A 25,740-nucleotide genomic window follows, 5' to 3' on the forward strand; every position below is an offset into this window, starting at 1 on the left:
GAAGAAATACTAAAGGTTAACTTCTGAAATTGTAGCCGATAATAAAAAGATTCTCGTTGTTGGCAGGATTCGAACCTGCGCGGGGATACCCCAATGGATTTCTAGTCCATCGCCTTAACCACTCGGCCACAACAACTTGCTGTAAGCTGCCTACAAATATTTTGTTTGAAAGTTTTGAAGTTTTCCCACATCAAAGTACTGATATTCTGCAATGCGCTTTTTAAAAACAATGTTTGTTTCATCATGCACGTTCTGTCCTAAAAACAAAAATTGCATGAGTATATCTCTGGATCTGTAAAAGGATACGCTTGCATTCAAACTCTCTTGTGGCACTCAAGTTTTTTGGACCCTGTTGCACTCTGTTTTTGCGCTGCTTTTAGTCTACGACCCATATTATAGAAGTCAACCATCTCTGAGTATTTGGGACTCCTTTGTAAGTGCCTTATCTTTAATCCTTGAAAAGCTCTATAATAAAGGGGTCTGTCAAAGATTGCTTGAATGGAAGATAAAAGAAGGCCCACTTGTCTCACCAAATGCAGTAGAGAAACCTGATGTTTTACTCATGTTATCCTTAGTTCAGTGTTTGTTAGACCTGGCATCCTTAAGGTGGCCTACCAGCAACCTTTTTGCTTTTCACCTCACGTTTTGCTGTATCTTTATGTTGGCCTTAGGACTCTAATCACTTTATCACTACTGTGAGAAAGTGGCTCTGTATATACTGTTCCCAAATAGGTACAGTGTGCACAGAGTCCCCAGTCCCCAGAGGTTTGGCAGAGGCTAAAGTTAGATATAACCTTACTCTCTAAAGTGGTAGCTTGCCGAGCAGTAAGGCAGTATCAGAGTACAGTGTAAAACATTTGTTGTACACACTCAGTCAGCAAATAGTCTCACACACTCAAGAACTGAACTCTAGGCCATTGGTTTGCATACAAAAGATATTGTTGTTTTATTTTAGAACCAACAATAGGTATCAAAATATACTTTCTCAGAATGAGATGCTTTAGTTAAATACTTTGCAATAGGCAATTGACTTTTGCAGGTCATAGTTACAGTTTATTGCAATAGGCAACACAATTTGAATCACAATAATACATTGAGCTCAATGGGAATTTTAAGTTATATGCAATTAATTACTTTCAGGATTACTTTTCTAAATCCAGGACTGGATCCTAGATCCAGTCCTGGGACAGTTCTTGGAAACAAGTGAGTAAATTCGTTTTAGTTACGGTTGTGATTTTTAAGCAATATTTTGCTATTTTAAAAGTTGACACTTAGAAACTTTTGCTGATCAAATTACCAATGTTATCCTATGGAAGGAAATTCACTTAGCAGGTAAGTGGGGTTATGGTTACTTTTTCTAGGTCAGTGTTGGATCCTAGATCCAGCACTACTGTACCACCTGTAAGCAGTTGAGAAACTGCGTTTAAGTTATACAGGCGATTTTTAAGGAATATTTACATGTTTGCAAAATCGACACTTAGAAGAAATTTCACAGAAAAACAGTCAATGGTTTCCTATGGAAGAAAATTCAAGTTACGGGTAAAGTACGTTCTCGTTACTTTTGTAATCCAGTGCTGGGCTCCTAGGCTCAGTACTGGGACATCTATCTAAAACAGGTAAACAATTACGTTTTCACAGTTGGTACGATTTTTAAAGAATATTTGTAAGTTTCAAAAATCGACACTTAGAAAATTTTCAGCAAAAAGCAGGCAATGATATCCCATGGAAGGAAATTCGAGTTACTGGTAAGTACGGTTAAAATTACTTTTCAGGGTCAGTACTGAGCTCCAAGATGCAGCACTGAGGTCTCTCCTGATAACAGGTGAGTAAATCAGAATTCGTTGTTCGGCTGATTTTAGATGAATATTTTAAAGTTCCAAAACTCCACACCACTTAGAAGAATTTCCAAGTGAAACCACTCAATGTTAGCCTATGGAAGAAAAGTGAGTTATCGGCTTTTAGGTAAGTACTTGACTGGCAGAGTTATGGTTCTGGGCATAGACTCAGGGGTCTCCCAGGGGAGTCCCAGCCTACTTGCCAAGCCTTAAACTCCCCTTTTATTACATATAATTTACACCTAAGGTAGGCCCTAGGTAGTCCTAGGTGCATGATGCTATGTAAGTAAAAAATAAGATATGTACTTTGGTGGTTCGCGTGTCCTGTAAGTACCAAACAGTCTATTTAATTTTTCACTACTGTGAGGTCTACCCCTCTCATAGGTTAGCTCTGTGTATTCCCCTATACTTTTTATTTGGTAATTCCATATCGGAGAGGAGTAGCTTTATTTATTTATTGAAAATCCTACTTACTGGTGAGGTTGGATTTAACTTTACTATTTTAGAAATGCCACTTTTAGAGAGTGAACATGTCTCTGCACTTACTGCTCTATTTGCCTGAAACCTGGCCCCAATACACGTCTGGATTGGGCTGGGTGACAGCAAAATTTGTGCCTTCCCTCTAGAGAGCCACAACACAGGTCACTCAACTGCACCTGGGGGGTGAGCTCCGCTCCCCCTCCACCCCCAATAGGTTCAAGAACGATAATTTATGTAAGTAAATACATTATAGCTACAGCTTATAATCATGCGAGTTTAAATCATTTGTTGTTAGATGGTTTAAATATTTGAAAGGATCTGTTTTTAATAGACATTTTACAAAAACCACTGGTACATTTGCTAATTCTGTAAAATTAACACCCAACTGCCGTGACATTGCCAACCACAATGCCGTGACTCGGATTCGAGCCAAGGTTGCTGCGGCCACAACGCAGAGTACTAACCACTATACGATCACGGCGAGCTACTTGGGCTCAACGACATACAGTGACATGGAGAATTTATAATTCGGAACACTCAGGGCTGTTCCTGTGATAGGCTGGATGTATTCATTGCTTCCTCATTCCTCATTCAGAGGCTGCGTCTCCTCAGTGGTTGATACGCTGAAAACCGTTTCCTGGCCGCCTGCTTGTGAAATGCCAGGAGTCAAAGATCACACATTACACTTGCGGACCTGTGATGGGACACCAATGCAGAGAAACCCACCTGGCACAGACCTTCTATTCTGTCTATTAGACCTGCATCTTCCCTGCACCTTTCAAGCCATTTGTATGTGAAGCAAGAAAGAGTTAGAGAGTGATCCATCTACACTTTTATAGGGAGGATGTCGCCGTGAGCTCCTCCCAGCTAATCACACGAACAGCAGAAAAGCAAGATAAATACACAGTTGAGGGGTGGGCTGCATGGTTATGTTTTTGAGTAAATATTGAAACTGACCTCAGTGGCTCATTAGCAGAGCTGCGGCTAATGACTGGTGCCAAATCATGATGAAGCAAGCACCATGGCTCGTAGGGGACCCACAACACGCTTTTCTTAGCTCACTGAATTAAAGTATAAACTTCCGCCGTGTGTGAGTGGTAAAGGCTTGTTAATATAGTTCCTTTTCCAATTCAAGTCTGACAACAAGAGGCAGGAACCACGTGGCTTCGGAAGCTCAGGAAAGTAGCCACCAACCACAGAGAAAGAGAGAACTGGCAGTATGAGAGGTGGAGAAAACAGAAGCGGGAGCAAGGAGCTCAAATGAGATTGATGGCGTTTAAATAGAGCGCGTAAAGGAACAGTTACACAGCTAAGAAATGGGAAAGACAGACTAGGGAAAAAAACACAGAAAGAGCCTGTACATGAAATTCTCTTCCTGGGACAGCAGGTTAAGAGAAATTACACATGGGGAGGTTAAGCATGTAACACGGGGGAGAATAAAAAAGAAAATGCAGTTTTATGAAGTGTGTTTGCCAATCCAGCCAGCACTTTTGTTCTATTTCTCTCTTTGCGTCTTTTATTGGTAAAGTAACTTTCAAGTGCATGCGCAGGTATGAATGAGAGAGCAACGGTATAATAATTTGAAGCGTTTACACCAGTGCTAAAGTAGGAATGAGGTGTAGCAAAGACATGAAAGAGGTAGCGATAACAAATATGTGGAGAGGCAATAGTGACACAAAAATAAGCCACCTATTTATAAAACTGAAATGGAAGAAATACTAAAGGTTAACTTCTGAAATTGTAGCCGATAATAAAAAGATTCTCGTTGTTGGCAGGATTCGAAAATGCGCGGGGATACCCCAATGGATTTCTAGTCCATCGCCTTAACCACTCGGCCACAACAACTTGCTGTAAGCTGCCTACAAATATTTTGTTTGAAAGTTTTGAAGTTTTCCCACATCAAAGTACTGATATTCTGCAATGCGCTTTTTAAAAACAATGTTTGTTTCATCATGCACGTTCTGTCCTAAAAACAAAAATTGCATGAGTATATCTCTGGATCTGTAAAAGGATACGCTTGCATTCAAACTCTCTTGTGGCACTCAAGTTTTTTGGACCCTGTTGCACTCTGTTTTTGCGCTGCTTTTAGTCTACGACCCATATTATAGAAGTCAACCATCTCTGAGTATTTGGGACTCCTTTGTAAGTGCCTTATCTTTAATCCTTGAAAAGCTCTATAATAAAGGGGTCTGTCAAAGATTGCTTGAATGGAAGATAAAAGAAGGCCCACTTGTCTCACCAAATGCAGTAGAGAAACCTGATGTTTTACTCATGTTATCCTTAGTTCAGTGTTTGTTAGACCTGGCATCCTTAAGGTGGCCTACCAGCAACCTTTTTGCTTTTCACCTCACGTTTTGCTGTATCTTTATGTTGGCCTTAGGACTCTAATCACTTTATCACTACTGTGAGAAAGTGGCTCTGTATATACTGTTCCCAAATAGGTACAGTGTGCACAGAGTCCCCAGTCCCCAGAGGTTTGGCAGAGGCTAAAGTTAGATATAACCTTACTCTCTAAAGTGGTAGCTTGCCGAGCAGTAAGGCAGTATCAGAGTACAGTGTAAAACATTTGTTGTACACACTCAGTCAGCAAATAGTCTCACACACTCAAGAACTGAACTCTAGGCCATTGGTTTGCATACAAAAGATATTGTTGTTTTATTTTAGAACCAACAATAGGTATCAAAATATACTTTCTCAGAATGAGATGCTTTAGTTAAATACTTTGCAATAGGCAATTGACTTTTGCAGGTCATAGTTACAGTTTATTGCAATAGGCAACACAATTTGAATCACAATAATACATTGAGCTCAATGGGAATTTTAAGTTATATGCAATTAATTACTTTCAGGATTACTTTTCTAAATCCAGGACTGGATCCTAGATCCAGTCCTGGGACAGTTCTTGGAAACAAGTGAGTAAATTCGTTTTAGTTACGGTTGTGATTTTTAAGCAATATTTTGCTATTTTAAAAGTTGACACTTAGAAACTTTTGCTGATCAAATTACCAATGTTATCCTATGGAAGGAAATTCACTTAGCAGGTAAGTGGGGTTATGGTTACTTTTTCTAGGTCAGTGTTGGATCCTAGATCCAGCACTACTGTACCACCTGTAAGCAGTTGAGAAACTGCGTTTAAGTTATACAGGCGATTTTTAAGGAATATTTACATGTTTGCAAAATCGACACTTAGAAGAAATTTCACAGAAAAACAGTCAATGGTTTCCTATGGAAGAAAATTCAAGTTACGGGTAAAGTACGTTCTCGTTACTTTTGTAATCCAGTGCTGGGCTCCTAGGCTCAGTACTGGGACATCTATCTAAAACAGGTAAACAATTACGTTTTCACAGTTGGTACGATTTTTAAAGAATATTTGTAAGTTTCAAAAATCGACACTTAGAAAATTTTCAGCAAAAAGCAGGCAATGATATCCCATGGAAGGAAATTCGAGTTACTGGTAAGTACGGTTAAAATTACTTTTCAGGGTCAGTACTGAGCTCCAAGATGCAGCACTGAGGTCTCTCCTGATAACAGGTGAGTAAATCAGAATTCGTTGTTCGGCTGATTTTAGATGAATATTTTAAAGTTCCAAAACTCCACACCACTTAGAAGAATTTCCAAGTGAAACCACTCAATGTTAGCCTATGGAAGAAAAGTGAGTTATCGGCTTTTAGGTAAGTACTTGACTGGCAGAGTTATGGTTCTGGGCATAGACTCAGGGGTCTCCCAGGGGAGTCCCAGCCTACTTGCCAAGCCTTAAACTCCCCTTTTATTACATATAATTTACACCTAAGGTAGGCCCTAGGTAGTCCTAGGTGCATGATGCTATGTAAGTAAAAAATAAGATATGTACTTTGGTGGTTCGCGTGTCCTGTAAGTACCAAACAGTCTATTTAATTTTTCACTACTGTGAGGTCTACCCCTCTCATAGGTTAGCTCTGTGTATTCCCCTATACTTTTTATTTGGTAATTCCATATCGGAGAGGAGTAGCTTTATTTATTTATTGAAAATCCTACTTACTGGTGAGGTTGGATTTAACTTTACTATTTTAGAAATGCCACTTTTAGAGAGTGAACATGTCTCTGCACTTACTGCTCTATTTGCCTGAAACCTGGCCCCAATACACGTCTGGATTGGGCTGGGTGACAGCAAAATTTGTGCCTTCCCTCTAGAGAGCCACAACACAGGTCACTCAACTGCACCTGGGGGGTGAGCTCCGCTCCCCCTCCACCCCCAATAGGTTCAAGAACGATAATTTATGTAAGTAAATACATTATAGCTACAGCTTATAATCATGCGAGTTTAAATCATTTGTTGTTAGATGGTTTAAATATTTGAAAGGATCTGTTTTTAATAGACATTTTACAAAAACCACTGGTACATTTGCTAATTCTGTAAAATTAACACCCAACTGCCGTGACATTGCCAACCACAATGCCGTGACTCGGATTCGAACCGAGGTTGCTGCGGCCACAACGCAGAGTACTAACCACTATACGATCACGGCGAGCTACTTGGGCTCAACGACATACAATGACATGGAGAATTTATAATTCGGAACACTCAGGGCTGTTCCTGTGATAGGCTGGATGTATTCATTGCTTCCTCATTCCTCATTCAGAGGCTGCGTCTCCTCAGTGGTTGATAGGCTGAAACCGTTTCCTGGCCGCCTGCTTGTGAAATGCCAGGAGTCAAAGATCACACATTACACTTGCGGACCTGTGATGGGACACCAATGCAGAGAAACCCACCTGGCACAGGCCTTCTATTCTGTCTATTAGACCTGCATCTTCCCTGCACCTTTCAAGCCATTTGTATGTGAAGCAAGAAAGAGTTAGAGAGTGATCCATCTACACTTTTATAGGGAGGATGTCGCCGTGAGCTCCTCCCAGCTAATCACACGAACAGCAGAAAAGCAAGATAAATACACAGTTGAGGGGTGGGCTGCATGGTTATGTTTTTGAGTAAATATTGAAACTGACCTCAGTGGCTCATTAGCAGAGCTGCGGCTAATGACTGGTGCCAAATGATGATGAAGCAAGCACAATGGCTCGTAGGGGACCCACAACACGCTTTTCTTAGCTCACTGAATTAAAGTATAAACTTCCGCCGTGTGTGAGTGGTAAAGGCTTGTTAATATGGTTCCTTTTCCAATTCAAGTCTGACAACAAGAGGCAGGAACCACATGGCTTCGGAAGCTCAGGAAAGTAGCCACCAACCACAGAGAAAGAGAGAACTGGCAGTATGAGAGGTGGAGAAAACAGAAGCTGGAGCAAGGAGCTCAAATGAGATTGATGGCGTTTAAATAGAGCGCGTAAAGGAACAGTTACACAGCTAAGAAATGGGAAAGACAGACTAGGGAAAAAAACACAGAAAGAGCCTGTACATGAAATTCTCTTCCTGGGACAGCAGGTTAAGAGAAATTACACATGGGGAGGTTAAGCATGTAACACGGGGGAGAATAAAAAAGAAAATGCAGTTTTATGAAGTGTGTTTGCCAATCCAGCCAGCACTTTTGTTCTATTTCTCTCTTTGCGTCTTTTATTGGTAAAGTAACTTTCAAGTGCATGCGCAGGTATGAATGAGAGAGCAACGGTATAATAATTTGAAGCGTTTACACCAGTGCTAAAGTAGGAATGAGGTGTAGCAAAGACATGAAAGAGGTAGCGATAACAAATATGTGGAGAGGCAATAGTGACACAAAAATAAGCCACCTATTTATAAAACTGAAATGGAAGAAATACTAAAGGTTAACTTCTGAAATTGTAGCCGATAATAAAAAGATTCTTGTTGTTGGCAGGATTCGAACCTGCGCGGGGATACCCCAATGGATTTCTAGTCCATCGCCTTAACCACTCGGCCACAACAACTTGCTGTAAGCTGCCTACAAATATTTTGTTTGAAAGTTTTGAAGTTTTCCCACATCAAAGTACTGATATTCTGCAATGCGCTTTTTAAAAACAATGTTTTTTTCATCATGCACGTTCTGTCCTAAAAATAAAAATTGCATGAGTATATCTCTGGATCTGTAAAAGGATACGCTTGCATTCAAACTCTCTTGTGGCACTCAAGTTTTTTGGACCCTGTTGCACTCTGTTTTTGTGCTGCTTTTAGTCTACGACCCATATTACAGAAATCAACCATCTCTGATTATTTGGGACTCCTTTGTAAGTGCCTTATCTTTAATCCTTGAAAAGCTCTATAATAAAGGGGTCTGTCAAAGATTGCTTAAATGGAAGATAAAAGAAGGCCCACTTGTCTCACCAAATGCAGTAGAGAAACCTGATGTTTTACTCATGTTATCCTTAGTTCAGTTTTTGTTAGACCTGGCATCCTTAAGGTGGCCTACCAGCAACCTTTTTGCTTTTCACCTCACGTTTTGCTGTATCTTTATGTTGGCCGTAGGACTCTAATCACTTTATCACTACTGTGAGAAAGTGGCTCTGTATATACTGTTCCCAAATAGGTACAGTGTGCACAGAGTCCCCAGTCCCCAGAGGTTTGGCAGAGGCTAAAGTTAGATATAACCTTCCTCTCTAAAGTGGTAGCTTGCCGAGCAGTAAGGCAGTATCAGAGTACAGTGTAAAACATTTGTTGTACACACTCAGTCAGCAAATGGTCTCACACACTCAAGAACTGAACTCTAGGCCATTGGTTTGCATACAAAAGATATTGTTGTTTTATTTTAGAACCAACAATAGGTATCAAAATATACTTTCTCAGAATGAGATGCTTTAGTTAAATACTTTGCAATAGGCAATTGACTTTTGCAGGTCATAGTTACAGTTTATTGCAATAGGCAACACAATTTGAATCACAATAATACATTGAGCTCAATGGGAATTTTAAGTTATATGCAATTAATTACTTTCAGGATTACTTTTCTAAATCCAGGACTGGATCCTAGATTCAGTCCTGGGACAATTCTTGGAAACAAGTGAGTAAATTCGTTTTAGTTACTGTTGTGATTTTTAAGCAATATTTTGCTATTTTAAAAGTTGACACTTAGAAACTTTTGCTGATCAAATTACCAATGTTATCCTATGGAAGGAAATTCACTTAGCAGGTAAGTGGGGTTATGGTTACGTTTTCTAGGTCAGTGTTGGATCCTAGATCCAGCACTACTGTACCACCTGTAAGCAGTTGAGAAACTGCGTTTAAGTTATACAGGCGATTTTTAAGGAATATTTACATGTTTGCAAAATCGACACTTAGAAGAAATTTCACAGAAAAACAGTCAATGGTTTCCTATGGAAGAAAATTCAAGTTACGGGTAAAGTACGTTCTCGTTACTTTTGTAATCCAGTGCTGGGCTCCTAGGCTCAGTACTGGGACATCTATCTAAAACAGGTAAACAATTACGTTTTCACAGTTGGTACGATTTTTAAAGAATATTTGTAAGTTTCAAAAATCGACACTTAGAACATTTTCAGCAAAAAGCAGGCAATGATATCCCATGGAAGGAAATTCGAGTTACTGGTAAGTACAGTTAAAATTACTTTTCAGGGTCAGTACCGAGCTCCAAGATGCAGCACTGAGGTCTCTCCTGATAACAGGTGAGTAAATCAGAATTCGTTGTTCGGCTGATTTTAGATGAATATTTGAAAGTTCCAAAACTCCACACCACTTAGAAGAATTTCCAAGTGAAACCACTCAATGTTAGCATATGGAAGAAAAGTGAGTTATCGGCTTTTAGGTAAGTACTCGACTGGCAGAGTTATGGTTCTGGGCATAGACTCAGGGGTCTCCCAGGGGAGTCCCAGCCTACTTGCCAAGCCTTAAACTCCCCTTTTATTACATATAATTTACACCTAAGGTAGGCCCTAGGTAGTCCTAGGTGCATGATGCTATGTAAGTAAAAAATAAGATATGTACTTTGGTGGTTCGCGTGTCATGTAAGTACCAAACAGTCTATTTCATTTTTCACTACTGTGAGGTCTACCCCTCTCATAGGTTAGCTCTGTGTATTCCCCTATACTTTTAATTTGGTAATTCAATATAGGAGAGGAGTAGCTTTATTTATTTATTGAAAATCCTACTTACTGGTGAGGTTGGATTTAACTTTACTATTTTAGAAATGCCACTTTTAGAGAGTGAACATTTCTCTGCACTTACTGCTCTATTTGCCTGAAACCTGGCCCCAATACACGTCTGGATTGGGCTGGGTGACAGCAAAATTTTTGCCTTCCCTCTAGAGAGCCACAACACAGGTCACTCAACTGCACCTGGGGGGTGAGCTCCGCTCCCCCTCCACCCCCAATAGGTTCAAGAACGATAATTTATGTAAGTAAATACATTATAGTTACAGCTTATAATCATGCGAGTTTAAATCATTTGTTGTTAGATGGTTTAAATATTTGAAAGGATCTGTTTTTAATAGACATTTTACAAAAACCACTGGTACATTTGCTAATTCTGTAAAATTAACACCCAACTGCCGTGACATTGCCAACCACAATGCCGTTACTCGGATTCGAACCGAGGTTGCTGCGGCCACAACGCAGAGTACTAACCACCATACGATCACGGCGAGCTACTTGGGCTCAACGACATACAGTGACATGGAGAATTTATAACTCGGAACACTCAGGGCTGTTCCTGTGATAGGCTGGATGTATTCATTGCTTCCTCATTCCTCATTCAGAGGCTGCGTCTCCTCAGTGGTTGATAGGCTGAAACCGTTTCCTGGCCGCCTGCTTGTGAAATGCCAGGAGTCAAAGATCACACATTACACTTGCGGACCTGTGATGGGACACCAATGCAGAGAAACCCACCTGGCACAGACCTTCTATTCTGTCTATTAGACCTGCATCTTCCCTGCACCTTTCAAGCCATTTGTATGTGAAGCAAGAAAGAGTTAGAGAGTGATCCATCTACACTTTTATAGGGAGGATGTCGCCGTGAGCTCCTCCCAGCTAATCACACGAACAGCAGAAAAGGAAGATAAATACACAGTTGAGGGGTGGGCTGCATGGTTATGTTTTTGAGTAAATATTGAAACTGACCTCAGTGGCTCATTAGCAGAGCTGCGGCTAATGACTGGTGCCAAATCATGATGAAGCAAGCACCATGGCTCGTAGGGGACCCACAACACGCTTTTCTTAGCTCACTGAATTAAAGTATAAACTTCCGCCGTGTGTGAGTGGTAAAGGCTTGTTAATATGGTTCCTTTTCCAATTCAAGTCTGACAACAAGAGGCAGGAACCACGTGGCTTCGGAAGCTCAGGAAAGTAGCCACCAACCACAGAGAAAGAGAGAACTGGCAGTATGAGAGGTGGAGAAAACAGAAGCGGGAGCAAGGAGCTCAAATGAGATTGATGGCGTTTAAATAGAGCGCGTAAAGGAACAGTTACACAGCTAAGAAATGGGAAAGACAGACTAGGGAAAAAAACACAGAAAGAGCCTGTAGATGAAATTCTCTTCCTGGGACAGCAGGTTAAGAGAAATTACACATGGGGAGGTTAAGCATGTAACACGGGGGAGAATAAAAAAGAAAATGCAGTTTTATGAAGTGTGTTTGCCAATCCAGCCAGCACTTTTGTTCTATTTCTCTCTTTGCGTCTTTTATTGGTAAAGTAACTTTCAAGTGCATGCGCAGGTATGAATGAGAGAGCAACCGTATAATAATTTGAAGCGTTTACACCAGTGCTAAAGTAGGAATGAGGTGTAGCAAAGACATGAAAGAGGTAGCGATAACAAATATGTGGAGAGGCAATAGTGACACAAAAATAAGCCACCTATTTATAAAACTGAAATGGAAGAAATACTAAAGGTTAACTTCTGAAATTGTAGCCGATAATAAAAAGATTCTCGTTGTTTGCAGGATTCGAACCTGCGCGGGGATACCCCAATGGATTTCGAGTCCATCGCCTTAACCACTCGGCCACAACAACTTCCTGTAAGCTGCCTACAAATATTTTGTTTGAAAGTTTTGAAGTTTTCCCACATCAAAGTACTGATATTCTGCAATGCGCTTTTTAAAAACAATGTTTTTTTCATCATGCACGTTCTGTCCTAAAAACAAAAATTGCATGAGTATATCTCTGGATCTGTAAAAGGATACGCTTGCATTCAAACTCTCTTGTGGCACTCAAGTTTTTTGGACCCTGTTGCACTCTGTTTTTGCGCTGCTTTTAGTCTACGACCCATATTACAGAAGTCAACCATCTCTGAGTATTTGGGACTCCTTTGTAAGTGCCTTATTTTTAATCCTTGAAAAGCTCTATAATAAAGGGGTCTGTCAAAGATTGCTTGAATGGAAGATAAAAGAAGGCCCACTTGTCTCACCAAATGCAGTAGAGAAACCTGATGTTTTACTCATGTTATCCTTAGTTCAGTGTTTGTTAGACCTGGCATCCTTAAGGTGGCCTACCAGCAACCTTTTTGCTTTTCACCTCACGTTTTGCTGTATCTTTATGTTGGCCTTAGGACTCTAATCACTTTATCACTACTGTGAGAAAGTGGCTCTGTATATACTGTTCCCAAATAGGTACAGTGTGCACAGAGTCCCCAGTCCCCAGAGGTTTGGCAGAGGCTAAAGTTAGATATAACCTTACTCTCTAAAGTGGTAGCTTGCCGAGCAGTAAGGCAGTATCAGAGTACAGTGTAAAACATTTGTTGTACACACTCAGTCAGCAAATGGTCTCACACACTCAAGAACTGAACTCTAGGCCATTGGTTTGCATACAAAAGATATTGTTGTTTTATTTTAGAACCAACAATAGGTATCAAAATATACTTTCTCAGAATGAGATGCTTTAGTTAAATACTTTGCAATAGGCAATTGACTTTTGCAGGTCATAGTTACAGTTTATTGCAATAGGCAACACAATTTGAATCACAATAATACATTGAGCTCAATGGGAATTTTAAGTTATATGCAATTCATTACTTTCAGGATTACTTTTCTAAATCCAGGACTGGATCCTAGATTCAGTCCTGGGACAGTTCTTGGAAACAAGTGAGTAAATTCGTTTTAGTTACTGTTGTGATTTTTAAGCAATATTTTGCTATTTTAAAAGTTGACACTTAGAAACTTTTGCTGATCAAATTACCAATGTTATCCTATGGAAGGAAATTCACTTAGCAGGTAAGTGGGGTTATGGTTACTTTTTCTAGGTCAGTGTTGGATCCTAGATCCAGCACTACTGTACCACCTGTAAGCAGTTGAGAAACTGCGTTTAAGTTATACAGGCGATTTTTAAGGAATATTTACATGTTTGCAAAATCGACACTTAGAAGAAATTTCCCAGAAAAACAGTCAATGGTTTCCTATGGAAGAAAATTCAAGTTACGGGTAAAGTACGTTCTCGTTACTTTTGTAATCCAGTGCTGGGCTCCTAGGCTCAGTACTGGGACATCTATCTAAAACAGGTAAACAATTACGTTTTCACAGTTGGTACGATTTTTAAAGAATATTTGTAAGTTTCAAAAATCGACACTTAGAAAATTTTCAGCAAAAAGCAGGCAATGATATCCCATGGAAGGAAATTCGAGTTACTGGTAAGTACGGTTAAAATTACTTTTCAGGGTCAGTACTGAGCTCCAAGATGCAGCACTGAGGTCTCTCCTGATAACAGGTGAGTAAATCAGAATTCGTTGTTCGGCTGATTTTAGATGAATATTTTAAAGTTCCAAAACTCCACACCACTTAGAAGAATTTCCAAGTGAAACCACTCAATGTTAGCCTATGGAAGAAAAGTGAGTTATCGGCTTTTAGGTAAGTACTCGACTGGCAGAGTTATGGTTCTGGGCATAGACTCAGGGGTCTCCCAGGGGAGTCCCAGCCTACTTGCCAAGCCTTAAACTCCCCTTTTATTACATATAATTTACACCTAAGGTAGGCCCTAGGTAGTCCTAGGTGCATGATGCTATGTAAGTAAAAAATAAGATATGTACTTTGGTGGTTCGCGTGTCCTGTAAGTACCAAACAGTCTATTTCATTTTTCACTACTGTGAGGTCTACCCCTCTCATAGGTTAGCTCTGTGTATTCCCCTATACTTTTTATTTGGTAATTCCATATCGGAGAGGAGTAGCTTTATTTATTTATTGAAAATCCTACTTACTGGTGAGGTTGGATTTAACTTTGCTATTTTAGAAATGCCACTTTTAGAGAGTGAACATGTCTCTGCACTTACTGCTCTATTTGCCTGAAACCTGGCCCCAATACACGTCTGGATTGGGCTGGGTGACAGCAAAATTTGTGCCTTCCCTCTAGAGAGCCACAACACAGGTCACTCAACTGCACCTGGGGGGTGAGCTCCGCTCCCCCTCCACCCCCAATAGGTTCAAGAACGATAATTTATGTAAGTAAATACATTATAGCTACAGCTTATAATCATGCGAGTTTAAATCATTTGTTGTTAGATGGTTTAAATATTTGAAAGGATCTGTTTTTAATAGACATTTTACAAAAACCACTGGTACATTTGCTAATTCTGTAAAATTAACACCCAACTGCCGTGACATTGCCAACCACAATGCCGCGACTCGGATTCGAACGGAGGTTGCTGCGGCCACAACGCAGAGTACTAACCACTATACGATCACGGCGAGCTACTTGGGCTCAACGACATACAGTGACATGGAGAATTTATAATTCGGAACACTCAGGGCTGTTCCTGTGATAGGCTGGATGTATTCATTGCTTCCTCATTCCTCATTCAGAGGCTGCGTCTCCTCAGTGGTTGATAGGCTGAAACCGTTTCCTGGCCGCCTGCTTGTGAAATGCCAGGAGTCAAAGATCACACATTACACTTGCGGACCTGTGATGGGACACCAATGCAGAGAAACCCACCTGGCACAGGCCTTCTATTCTGTCTATTAGACCTGCATCTTCCCTGCACCTTTCAAGCCATTTGTATGTGAAGCAAGAAAGAGTTAGAGAGTGATCCATCTACACTTTTATAGGGAGGATGTCGCCGTGAGCTCCTCCCAGCTAATCACACGAACAGAAGAAAAGCAAGATAAATACACAGTTGAGGGGTGGGCTGCATGGTTATGTTTTTGAGTAAATATTGAAACTGACCTCAGTGGCTCATTAGCAGAGCTGCGGCTAATGACTGGTGCCAAATCATGATGAAGCAAGCACCATGGCTCGTAGGGGACCCACAACACGCTTTTCTTAGCTCACTGAATTAAAGTATAAACTTCCGCCGTGTGTGAGTGGTAAAGGCTTGTTAATATAGTTCCTTTTCCAATTCAAGTCTGACAACAAGAGGCAGGAACCACGTGGCTTCGGAAGCTCAGGAAAGTAGCCACCAACCACAGAGAAAGAGAGAACTGGCAGTATGAGAGGTGGAGAAAACAGAAGCGGGAGCAAGGAGCTCAAATGAGATTGATGGCGTTTAAATAGAGCGCGTAAAGGAACAGTTACACAGCTAAGAAATGGGAAAGACAGACTAGGGAAAAAAACACAGAAAGAGCCTGTAGATGAAATTCTCTTCCTGGGACAGCAGGTTAAGAGAAATTACACATGGGGAGGTTAAGCATGTAACACGGGGGAGAATAAAAAAGAAAATGCAGTTTTATGAAGTGTGTTTGCCAATCCAGCCAGCACTTTTGTTCTATTTCTCTCTTTGCGTCTTTTATTGGTAAAGTAACTTTCAAGTGCATGCGCAGGTATGAATGAGAGAGCAACGGTATAATAATTTGAAGCGTTTACACCAGTGCTAAAGTAGGAATGAGGTGTAGCAAAGACATGAAAGAGGTAGCGATAACAAATATGTGGAGAGGCAATAGTGACACAAAAATAAGCCACCTATTTATAAAACTGAAATGGAAGAAATACTAAAGGTTAACTTCTGAAATTGTAGCCGATAATAAAAAGATTCTCGTTGTTGGCAGGATTCGAACCTGCGCGGGGATACCCCAATGGATTTCTAGTCCATCGCCTTAACCACTCGGCCACAACAACTTGCTGTAAGCTGCCTACAAATATTTTGTTTGAAAGTTTTGAAGTTTTCCCACATCAAAGTACTGATATTCTGCAATGCGCTTTTTAAAAACAATGTTTTTTTCATCATGCACGTTCTGTCCTAAAAACAAAAATTGCATGAGTATATCTCTGGATCTGTAAAAGGATACGCTTGCATTCAAACTCTCTTGTGGCACTCAAGTTTTTTGGACCCTGTTGCACTCTGTTTTTGCGCTGCTTTTAGTCTACGACCCATATTACAGAAGTCAACCATCTCTGAGTATTTGGGACTCCTTTGTAAGTGCCTTATCTTTAATCCTTGAAAAGCTCTATAATAAAGGGGTCTGTCAAAGATTGCTTGAATGGAAGATAAAAGAAGGCCCACTTGTCTCACCAAATGCAGTAGAGAAACCTGATGTTTTACTCATGTTATCCTTAGTTCAGTGTTTGTTAGACCTGGCATCCTTAAGGTGGCCTACCAGCAACCTTTTTGCTTTTCACCTCACGTTTTGCTGTATCTTTATGTTGGCCTTAGGACTCTAATCACTTTATCACTACTGTGAGAAAGTGGCTCTGTATATACTGTTCCCAAATAGGTACAGTGTGCACAGAGTCCCCAGTCCCCAGAGGTTTGGCAGAGGCTAAAGTTAGATATAACCTTACTCTCTAAAGTGGTAGCTTGCCGAGCAGTAAGGCAGTATCAGAGTACAGTGTAAAACATTTGTTGTACCCACTCAGTCAGCAAATGGTCTCACACACTCAAGAACTGAACTCTAGGCCATTGGTTTGCATACAAAAGATATTGTTGTTTTATTTTAGAACCAACAATAGGTATCAAAATATACTTTCTCAGAATGAGATGCTTTAGTTAAATACTTTGCAATAGGCAATTGACTTTTGCAGGTCATAGTTACAGTTTATTGCAATAGGCAACACAATTTGAATCACAATAATACATTGAGCTCAATGGGAATTTTAAGTTATATGCAATGAATTACTTTCAGGATTACTTTTCTAAATCCAGGACTGGATCCTAGATTCAGTCCTGGGACAGTTCTTGGAAACAAGTGAGTAAATTCGTTTTAGTTACTGTTGTGATTTTTAAGCAATATTTTGCTATTTTAAAAGTTGACACTTAGAAACTTTTGCTGATCAAATTACCAATGTTATCCTATGGAAGGAAATTCACTTAGCAGGTAAGTGGGGTTATGGTTACTTTTTCTAGGTCAGTGTTGGATCCTAGATCCAGCACTACTGTACCACCTGTAAGCAGTTGAGAAACTGCGTTTAAGTTATACAGGCGATTTTTAAGGAATATTTACATGTTTGCAAAATCGACACTTAGAAGAAATTTCACAGAAAAACAGTCAATGGTTTCTTATGGAAGAAAATTCAAGTTACGGGTAAAGTACGTTCTCGTTACTTTTGTAATCCAGTGCTGGGCTCCTAGGCTCAGTACTGGGACATCTATCTAAAACAGGTAAACAATTACGTTTTCACAGTTGGTACGATTTTTAAAGAATATTTGTAAGTTTCAAAAATCGACACTTAGAAAATTTTCAGCAAAAAGCAGGCAATGATATCCCATGGAAGGAAATTCGAGTTACTGGTAAGTACGGTTAAAATTACTTTTCAGGGTCAGTACTGAGCTCCAAGATGCAGCACTGAGGTCTCTCCTGATAACAGGTGAGTAAATCAGAATTCGTTGTTCGGCTGATTTTAGATGAATATTTTAAAGTTCCAAAACTCCACACCACTTAGAAGAATTTCCAAGTGAAACCACTCAATGTTAGCCTATGGAAGAAAAGTGAGTTATCGGCTTTTAGGTAAGTACTCGACTGGCAGAGATATGGTTCTGGGCATAGACTCAGGGGTCTCCCAGGGGAGTCCCAGCCTACTTGCCAAGCCTTAAACTCCCCTTTTATTACATATAATTTACACCTAAGGTAGGCCCTAGGTAGTCCTAGGTGCATGATGCTATGTAAGTAAAAAATAAGATATGTACTTTGGTGGTTCGCGTGTCCTGTAAGTACCAAACAGTCTATTTCATTTTTCACTACTGTGAGGTCTACCCCTCTCATAGGTTAGCTCTGTGTATTCCCCTATACTTTTTATTTGGTAATTCCATATCGGAGAGGAGTAGCTTTATTTATTTATTGAAAATCCTACTTACTGGTGAGGTTGGATTTAACTTTACTATTTTAGAAATGCCACTTTTAGAGAGTGAACATGTCTCTGCACTTACTGCTCTATTTGCCTGAAACCTGGCCCCAATACAAGTCTGGATTGGGCTGGGTGACAGCAAAATTTGTGCCTTCCCTCTAGAGAGCCACAACACAGGTCACTCAACTGCACCTGGGGGGTGAGCTCCGCTCCCCCTCCACCCCCAATAGGTTCAAGAACGATAATTTATGTAAGTAAATACATTATAGCTACAGCTTATAATCATGCGAGTTTAAATCATTTGTTGTTAGATGGTTTAAATATTTGAAAGGATCTGTTTTTAATAGACATTTTACAAAAACCACTGGTACATTTGCTAATTCTGTAGAATTAACACCCAACTGCCGTGACATTGCCAACCACAATGCCGTGACTCGGATTCGAACCGAGGTTGCTGCGGCCACAACGCAGAGTACTAACCACTATACGATCACGGCGAGCTACTTGGGCTCAACGACATACAGTGACATGGAGAATTTATAATTCGGAACACTCAGGGCTGTTCCTGTGATAGGCTGGATGTATTCATTGCTTCCTCATTCCTCATTCAGAGGCTGCGTCTCCTCAGTGGTTGATAGGCTGAAACCGTTTCCTGGCCGCCTGCTTGTGAAATGCCAGGAGTCAAAGATCACACATTACACTTGCGGACCTGTGATGGGACACCAATGCAGAGAAACCCACCTGGCACAGGCCTTCTATTCTGTCTATTAGACCTGCATCTTCCCTGCACCTTTCAAGCCATTTATATGTGAAGCAAGAAAGAGTTAGAGAGTGATCCATCTACACTTTTATAGGGAGGATGTCGCCGTGAGCTCCTCCCAGCTAATCACACGAACAGAAGAAAAGCAAGATAAATACACAGTTGAGGGGTGGGCTGCATGGTTATGTTTTTGAGTAAATATTGAAACTGACCTCAGTGGCTCATTAGCAGAGCTGCGGCTAATGACTGGTGCCAAATCATGATGAAGCAAGCACCATGGCTCGTAGGGGACCCACAACACGCTTTTCTTAGCTCACTGAATTAAAGTATAAACTTCCGCCGTGTGTGAGTGGTAAAGGCTTGTTAATATGGTTCCTTTTCCAATTCAAGTCTGACAACAAGAGGCAGGAACCACGTGGCTTCGGAAGCTCAGGAAAGTAGCCACCAACCACAGAGAAAGAGAGAACTGGCAGTATGAGAGGTGGAGAAAACAGAAGCGGGAGCAAGGAGCTCAAATGAGATTGATGGCGTTTAAATAGAGCGCGTAAAGGAACAGTTACACAGCTAAGAAATGGGAAAGACAGACTAGGGAAAAAAACACAGAAAGAGCCTGTACATGAAATTCTCTTCCTGGGACAGCAGGTTAAGAGAAATTACACATGGGGAGGTTAAGCATGTAACACGGGGGAGAATAAAAAAGAAAATGCAGTTTTATGAAGTGTGTTTGCCAATCCAGCCAGCACTTTTGTTCTATTTCTCTCTTTGCGTCTTTTATTGGTAAAGTAACTTTCAAGTGCATGCGCAGGTATGAATGAGAGAGCAACGGTATAATAATTTGAAGCGTTTACACCAGTGCTAAAGTAGGAATGAGGTGTAGCAAAGACATGAAAGAGGTAGCGATAACAAATATGTGGAGAGGCAATAGTGACACAAAAATAAGCCACCTATTTATAAAACTGAAATGGAAGAAATACTAAAGGTTAACTTCTGAAATTGTAGCCGATAATAAAATGATTCTCGTTGTTGGCAGGATTCGAACCTGCGCGGGGATACCCCAATGGATTTCTAGTCCATCGCCTTAACCACTCGGCCACAACAACTTGCTGTAAGCTGCCTACAAATATTTTGTTTGAAAGTTTTGAAGTTTTCCCACATCAAAGTACTGATATTCTGCAATGCGCTTTTTAAAAACAATGTTTTTTTCATCATGCACGTTCTGTCCTAAAAACAAAAATTGCATGAGTATATCTCTGGATCTGTAAAAGGATACGCTTGCATTCAAACTCTCTTGTGGCACTCAAGTTTTTTGGACCCTGTTGCACTCTGTTTTTGCGCTGCTTTTAGTCTACGACCCATATTACAGAAGTCAACCATCTCTGATTATTTGGGACTCCTTTGTAAGTGCCTTATCTTTAATCCTTGAAAAGCTCTATAATAAAGGGGTCTGTCAAAGATTGCTTGAATGGAAGATAAAAGAAGGCCCACTTGTCTCACCAAATGCAGTAGAGAAACCTGATGTTTTATTCATGTTATCCTTAGTTCAGTTTTTGTTAGACCTGGCATCCTTAAGGTGGCCTACCAGCAACCTTTTTGCTTTTCACCTCACGTTTTGCTGTATCTTTATGTTGGCCGTAGGACTCTAATCACTTTATCACTACTGTGAGAAAGTGGCTCTGTATATACTGTTCCCAAATAGGTACAGTGTGCACAGAGTCCCCAGTCCCCAGAGGTTTGGCAGAGGCTAAAGTTAGATATAACCTTACTCTCTAAAGTGGTAGCTTGCCGAGCAGTAAGGCAGTATCAGAGTACAGTGTAAAACATTTGTTGTACACACTCAGTCAGCAAATGGTCTCACACACTCAAGAACTGAACTCTAGGCCATTGGTTTGCATACAAAAGATATTGTTGTTTTATTTTAGAACACACAATAGGTATCAAAATATACTTTCTCAGAATGAGATGCTTTAGTTAAATACTTTGCAATAGGCAATTGACTTTTGCAGGTCATAGTTACAGTTTATTGCAATAGGCAACACAATTTGAATCACAACAATACATTGAGCTCAATGGGAATTTTAAGTTATATGCAATTAATTACTTTCAGGATTACTCTTCTAAATCCAGGACTGGATCCTAGATTCAGTCCTGGGACAGTTCTTGGAAACAAGTGAGTAAATTCGTTTTAGTTACTGTTGTGATTTTTAAGCAATATTTTGCTATTTTAAAAGTTGACACTTAGAAACTTTTGCTGATCAAATTACCAATGTTATCCTATGGAAGGAAATTCACTTAGCAGGTAAGTGGGGTTATGGTTACGTTTTCTAGGTCAGTGTTGGATCCTAGATCCAGCACTACTGTACCACCTGTAAGCAGTTGAGAAACTGCGTTTAAGTTATACAGGCGATTTTTAAGGAATATTTACATGTTTGCAAAATCGACACTTAGAAGAAATTTCACAGAAAAACAGTCAATGGTTTCCTATGGAAGAAAATTCAAGTTACGGGTAAAGTACGTTCTCGTTACTTTTGTAATCCAGTGCTGGGCTCCTAGGCTCAGTACTGGGACATCTATCTAAAACAGGTAAACAATTACGTTTTCACAGTTGGTACGATTTTTAAAGAATATTTGTAAGTTTCAAAAATCGACACTTAGAAAATTTTCAGCAAAAAGCAGGCAATGATATCCCATGGAAGGAAATTCGAGTTACTGGTAAGTACGGTTAAAATTACTTTTCAGGGTCAGTACTGAGCTCCAAGATGCAGCACTGAGGTCTCTCCTGATAACAGGTGAGTAAATCAGAATTCGTTGTTCGGCTGATTTTAGATGAATATTTTAAAGTTCCAAAACTCCACACCACTTAGAAGAATTTCCAAGTGAAACCACTCAATGTTAGCCTATGGAAGAAAAGTGAGTTAGGTAAGTACTCAACTGGCAGAGTTATGGTTCTGGGCATAGACTCAGGGGTCTCCCAGGGGAGTCCCAGCCTACTTGCCAAGCCTTAAACTCCCCTTTTATTACATATAATTTACACCTAAGGTAGGCCCTAGGTAGTCCTAGGTGCATGATGCTATGTAAGTAAAAAATAAGATATGTACTTTGGTGGTTCGCGTGTCCTGTAAGTACCAAACAGTCTATTTCATTTTTCACTACTGTGAGGTCTACCCCTCTCATAGGTTAGCTCTGTGTATTCCCCTATACTTTTTATTTGGTAATTCCATATCGGAGAGGAGTAGCTTTATTTATTTATTGAAAATCCTACTTACTGGTGAGGTTGGATTTAACTTTACTATTTTAGAAATGCCACTTTTAGAGAGTGAACATGTCTCTGCACTTACTGCTCTATTTGCCTGAAACCTGGCCCCAATACACGTCTGGATTGGGCTGGGTGACAGCAAAATTTGTGCCTTCCCTCTAGAGAGCCACAACACAGGTCACTCAACTGCACCTGGGGGGTGAGCTCCGCTCCCCCTCCACCCCCAATAGGTTCAAGAACGATAATTTATGTAAGTAAATACATTATATCTACAGCTTATAATCATGCGAGTTTAAATCATTTGTTGTTAGATGGTTTAAATATTTGAAAGGATCTGTTTTTAATAGACATTTTACAAAAACCACTGGTACATTTGCTAATTCTGGAAAATTAACACCCAACTGCCGTGACATTGCCAACCACAATGCCGTGACTCGGATTCGAGCCAAGGTTGCTGCGGCCACAACGCAGAGTACTAACCACTATACGATCACGGCGAGCTACTTGGGCTCAACGACATACAGTGACATGGAGAATTTATAATTCGGAACACTCAGGGCTGTTCCTGTGATAGGCTGGATGTATTCATTGCTTCCTCATTCCTCATTCAGAGGCTGCGTCTCCTCAGTGGTTGATACGCTGAAAACCGTTTCCTGGCCGCCTGCTTGTGAAATGCCAGGAGTCAAAGATCACACATTACACTTGCGGACCTGTGATGGGACACCAATGCAGAGAAACCCACCTGGCACAGACCTTCTATTCTGTCTATTAGACCTGCATCTTCCCTGCACCTTTCAAGCCATTTGTATGTGAAGCAAGAAAGAGTTAGAGAGTGATCCATCTACACTTTTATAGGGAGGATGTCGCCGTGAGCTCCTCCCAGCTAATCACACGAACAGCAGAAAAGCAAGATAAATACACAGTTGAGGGGTGGGCTGCATGGTTATGTTTTTGAGTAAATATTGAAACTGACCTCAGTGGCTCATTAGCAGAGCTGCGGCTAATGACTGGTGCCAAATCATGATGAAGCAAGCACCATGGCTCGTAGGGGACCCACAACACGCTTTTCTTAGCTCACTGAATTAAAGTATAAACTTCCGCCGTGTGTGAGTGGTAAAGGCTTGTTAATATAGTTCCTTTTCCAATTCAAGTCTGACAACAAGAGGCAGGAACCACGTGGCTTCGGAAGCTCAGGAAAGTAGCCACCAACCACAGAGAAAGAGAGAACTGGCAGTATGAGAGGTGGAGAAAACAGAAGCGGGAGCAAGGAGCTCAAATGAGATTGATGGCGTTTAAATAGAGCGCGTAAAGGAACAGTTACACAGCTAAGAAATGGGAAAGACAGACTAGGGAAAAAAACACAGAAAGAGCCTGTACATGAAATTCTCTTCCTGGGACAGCAGGTTAAGAGAAATTACACATGGGGAGGTTAAGCATGTAACACGGGGGAGAATAAAAAAGAAAATGCAGTTTTATGAAGTGTGTTTGCCAATCCAGCCAGCACTTTTGTTCTATTTCTCTCTTTGCGTCTTTTATTGGTAAAGTAACTTTCAAGTGCATGCGCAGGTATGAATGAGAGAGCAACGGTATAATAATTTGAAGCGTTTACACCAGTGCTAAAGTAGGAATGAGGTGTAGCAAAGACATGAAAGAGGTAGCGATAACAAATATGTGGAGAGGCAATAGTGACACAAAAATAAGCCACCTATTTATAAAACTGAAATGGAAGAAATACTAAAGGTTAACTTCTGAAATTGTAGCCGATAATAAAAAGATTCTCGTTGTTGGCAGGATTCGAACCTGCGCGGGGATACCCCAATGGATTTCTAGTCCATCGCCTTAACCACTCGGCCACAACAACTTGCTGTAAGCTGCCTACAAATATTTTGTTTGAAAGTTTTGAAGTTTTCCCACATCAAAGTACTGATATTCTGCAATGCGCTTTTTAAAAACAATGTTTGTTTCATCATGCACGTTCTGTCCTAAAAACAAAAATTGCATGAGTATATCTCTGGATCTGTAAAAGGATACGCTTGCATTCAAACTCTCTTGTGGCACTCAAGTTTTTTGGACCCTGTTGCACTCTGTTTTTGCGCTGCTTTTAGTCTACGACCCATATTATAGAAGTCAACCATCTCTGAGTATTTGGGACTCCTTTGTAAGTGCCTTATCTTTAATCCTTGAAAAGCTCTATAATAAAGGGGTCTGTCAAAGATTGCTTGAATGGAAGATAAAAGAAGGCCCACTTGTCTCACCAAATGCAGTAGAGAAACCTGATGTTTTACTCATGTTATCCTTAGTTCAGTGTTTGTTAGACCTGGCATCCTTAAGGTGGCCTACCAGCAACCTTTTTGCTTTTCACCTCACGTTTTGCTGTATCTTTATGTTGGCCTTAGGACTCTAATCACTTTATCACTACTGTGAGAAAGTGGCTCTGTATATACTGTTCCCAAATAGGTACAGTGTGCACAGAGTCCCCAGTCCCCAGAGGTTTGGCAGAGGCTAAAGTTAGATATAACCTTACTCTCTAAAGTGGTAGCTTGCCGAGCAGTAAGGCAGTATCAGAGTACAGTGTAAAACATTTGTTGTACACACTCAGTCAGCAAATGGTCTCACACACTCAAGAACTGAACTCTAGGCCATTGGTTTGCATACAAAAGATATTGTTGTTTTATTTTAGAACCAACAATAGGTATCAAAATATACTTTCTCAGAATGAGATGCTTTAGTTAAATACTTTGCAATAGGCAATTGACTTTTGCAGGTCATAGTTACAGTTTATTGCAATAGGCAACACAATTTGAATCACAATAATACATTGAGCTCAATGGGAATTTTAAGTTATATGCAATTAATTACTTTCAGGATTACTTTTCTAAATCCAGGACTGGATCCTAGATCCAGTCCTGGGACAGTTCTTGGAAACAAGTGAGTAAATTCGTTTTAGTTACGGTTGTGATTTTTAAGCAATATTTTGCTATTTTAAAAGTTGACACTTAGAAACTTTTGCTGATCAAATTACCAATGTTATCCTATGGAAGGAAATTCACTTAGCAGGTAAGTGGGGTTATGGTTACTTTTTCTAGGTCAGTGTTGGATCCTAGATCCAGCACTACTGTACCACCTGTAAGCAGTTGAGAAACTGCGTTTAAGTTATACAGGCGATTTTTAAGGAATATTTACATGTTTGCAAAATCGACACTTAGAAGAAATTTCACAGAAAAACAGTCAATGGTTTCCTATGGAAGAAAATTCAAGTTACGGGTAAAGTACGTTCTCGTTACTTTTGTAATCCAGTGCTGGGCTCCTAGGCTCAGTACTGGGACATCTATCTA

The 25,740-nt window shown here is 40.3% G+C and overlaps 9 non-coding genes across 9 annotated transcripts; all 9 read right to left on the reverse strand.

Moving 5' to 3' along the window:
* Positions 1 to 54: 54 nt before the first annotated feature.
* TRNAS-AGA (transfer RNA serine (anticodon AGA)) lies at positions 55 to 136 on the reverse strand. Its single transcript has one exon. It is a non-coding gene; the product is annotated as a tRNA-Ser (tRNA).
* Positions 137 to 4,078: 3,942 nt separating this feature from the next.
* On the reverse strand, positions 4,079 to 4,160 carry TRNAS-AGA (transfer RNA serine (anticodon AGA)). The gene has a single exon. It is a non-coding gene; the product is annotated as a tRNA-Ser (tRNA).
* A 2,588-nt stretch (positions 4,161 to 6,748) lies between these two features.
* Positions 6,749 to 6,820, reverse strand: TRNAH-GUG (transfer RNA histidin (anticodon GUG)). Its single transcript has one exon. It is a non-coding gene; the product is annotated as a tRNA-His (tRNA).
* A 1,281-nt stretch (positions 6,821 to 8,101) lies between these two features.
* TRNAS-AGA (transfer RNA serine (anticodon AGA)) lies at positions 8,102 to 8,183 on the reverse strand. The gene has a single exon. It is a non-coding gene; the product is annotated as a tRNA-Ser (tRNA).
* A 3,941-nt stretch (positions 8,184 to 12,124) lies between these two features.
* Positions 12,125 to 12,206, reverse strand: TRNAS-CGA (transfer RNA serine (anticodon CGA)). The gene has a single exon. It is a non-coding gene; the product is annotated as a tRNA-Ser (tRNA).
* A 3,941-nt stretch (positions 12,207 to 16,147) lies between these two features.
* Positions 16,148 to 16,229, reverse strand: TRNAS-AGA (transfer RNA serine (anticodon AGA)). Its single transcript has one exon. It is a non-coding gene; the product is annotated as a tRNA-Ser (tRNA).
* Positions 16,230 to 18,817: 2,588 nt separating this feature from the next.
* On the reverse strand, positions 18,818 to 18,889 carry TRNAH-GUG (transfer RNA histidin (anticodon GUG)). Its single transcript has one exon. It is a non-coding gene; the product is annotated as a tRNA-His (tRNA).
* A 1,281-nt stretch (positions 18,890 to 20,170) lies between these two features.
* On the reverse strand, positions 20,171 to 20,252 carry TRNAS-AGA (transfer RNA serine (anticodon AGA)). The gene has a single exon. It is a non-coding gene; the product is annotated as a tRNA-Ser (tRNA).
* A 3,932-nt stretch (positions 20,253 to 24,184) lies between these two features.
* On the reverse strand, positions 24,185 to 24,266 carry TRNAS-AGA (transfer RNA serine (anticodon AGA)). The gene has a single exon. It is a non-coding gene; the product is annotated as a tRNA-Ser (tRNA).
* Between the last annotated feature and the right edge of the window lie 1,474 nt (positions 24,267 to 25,740).

The sequence above is a fragment of the Triturus cristatus genome, chromosome 12 (genome assembly GCF_964204655.1).
Source record: "Triturus cristatus chromosome 12, aTriCri1.1, whole genome shotgun sequence".
NCBI lineage: Eukaryota > Metazoa > Chordata > Amphibia > Caudata > Salamandridae > Triturus > Triturus cristatus.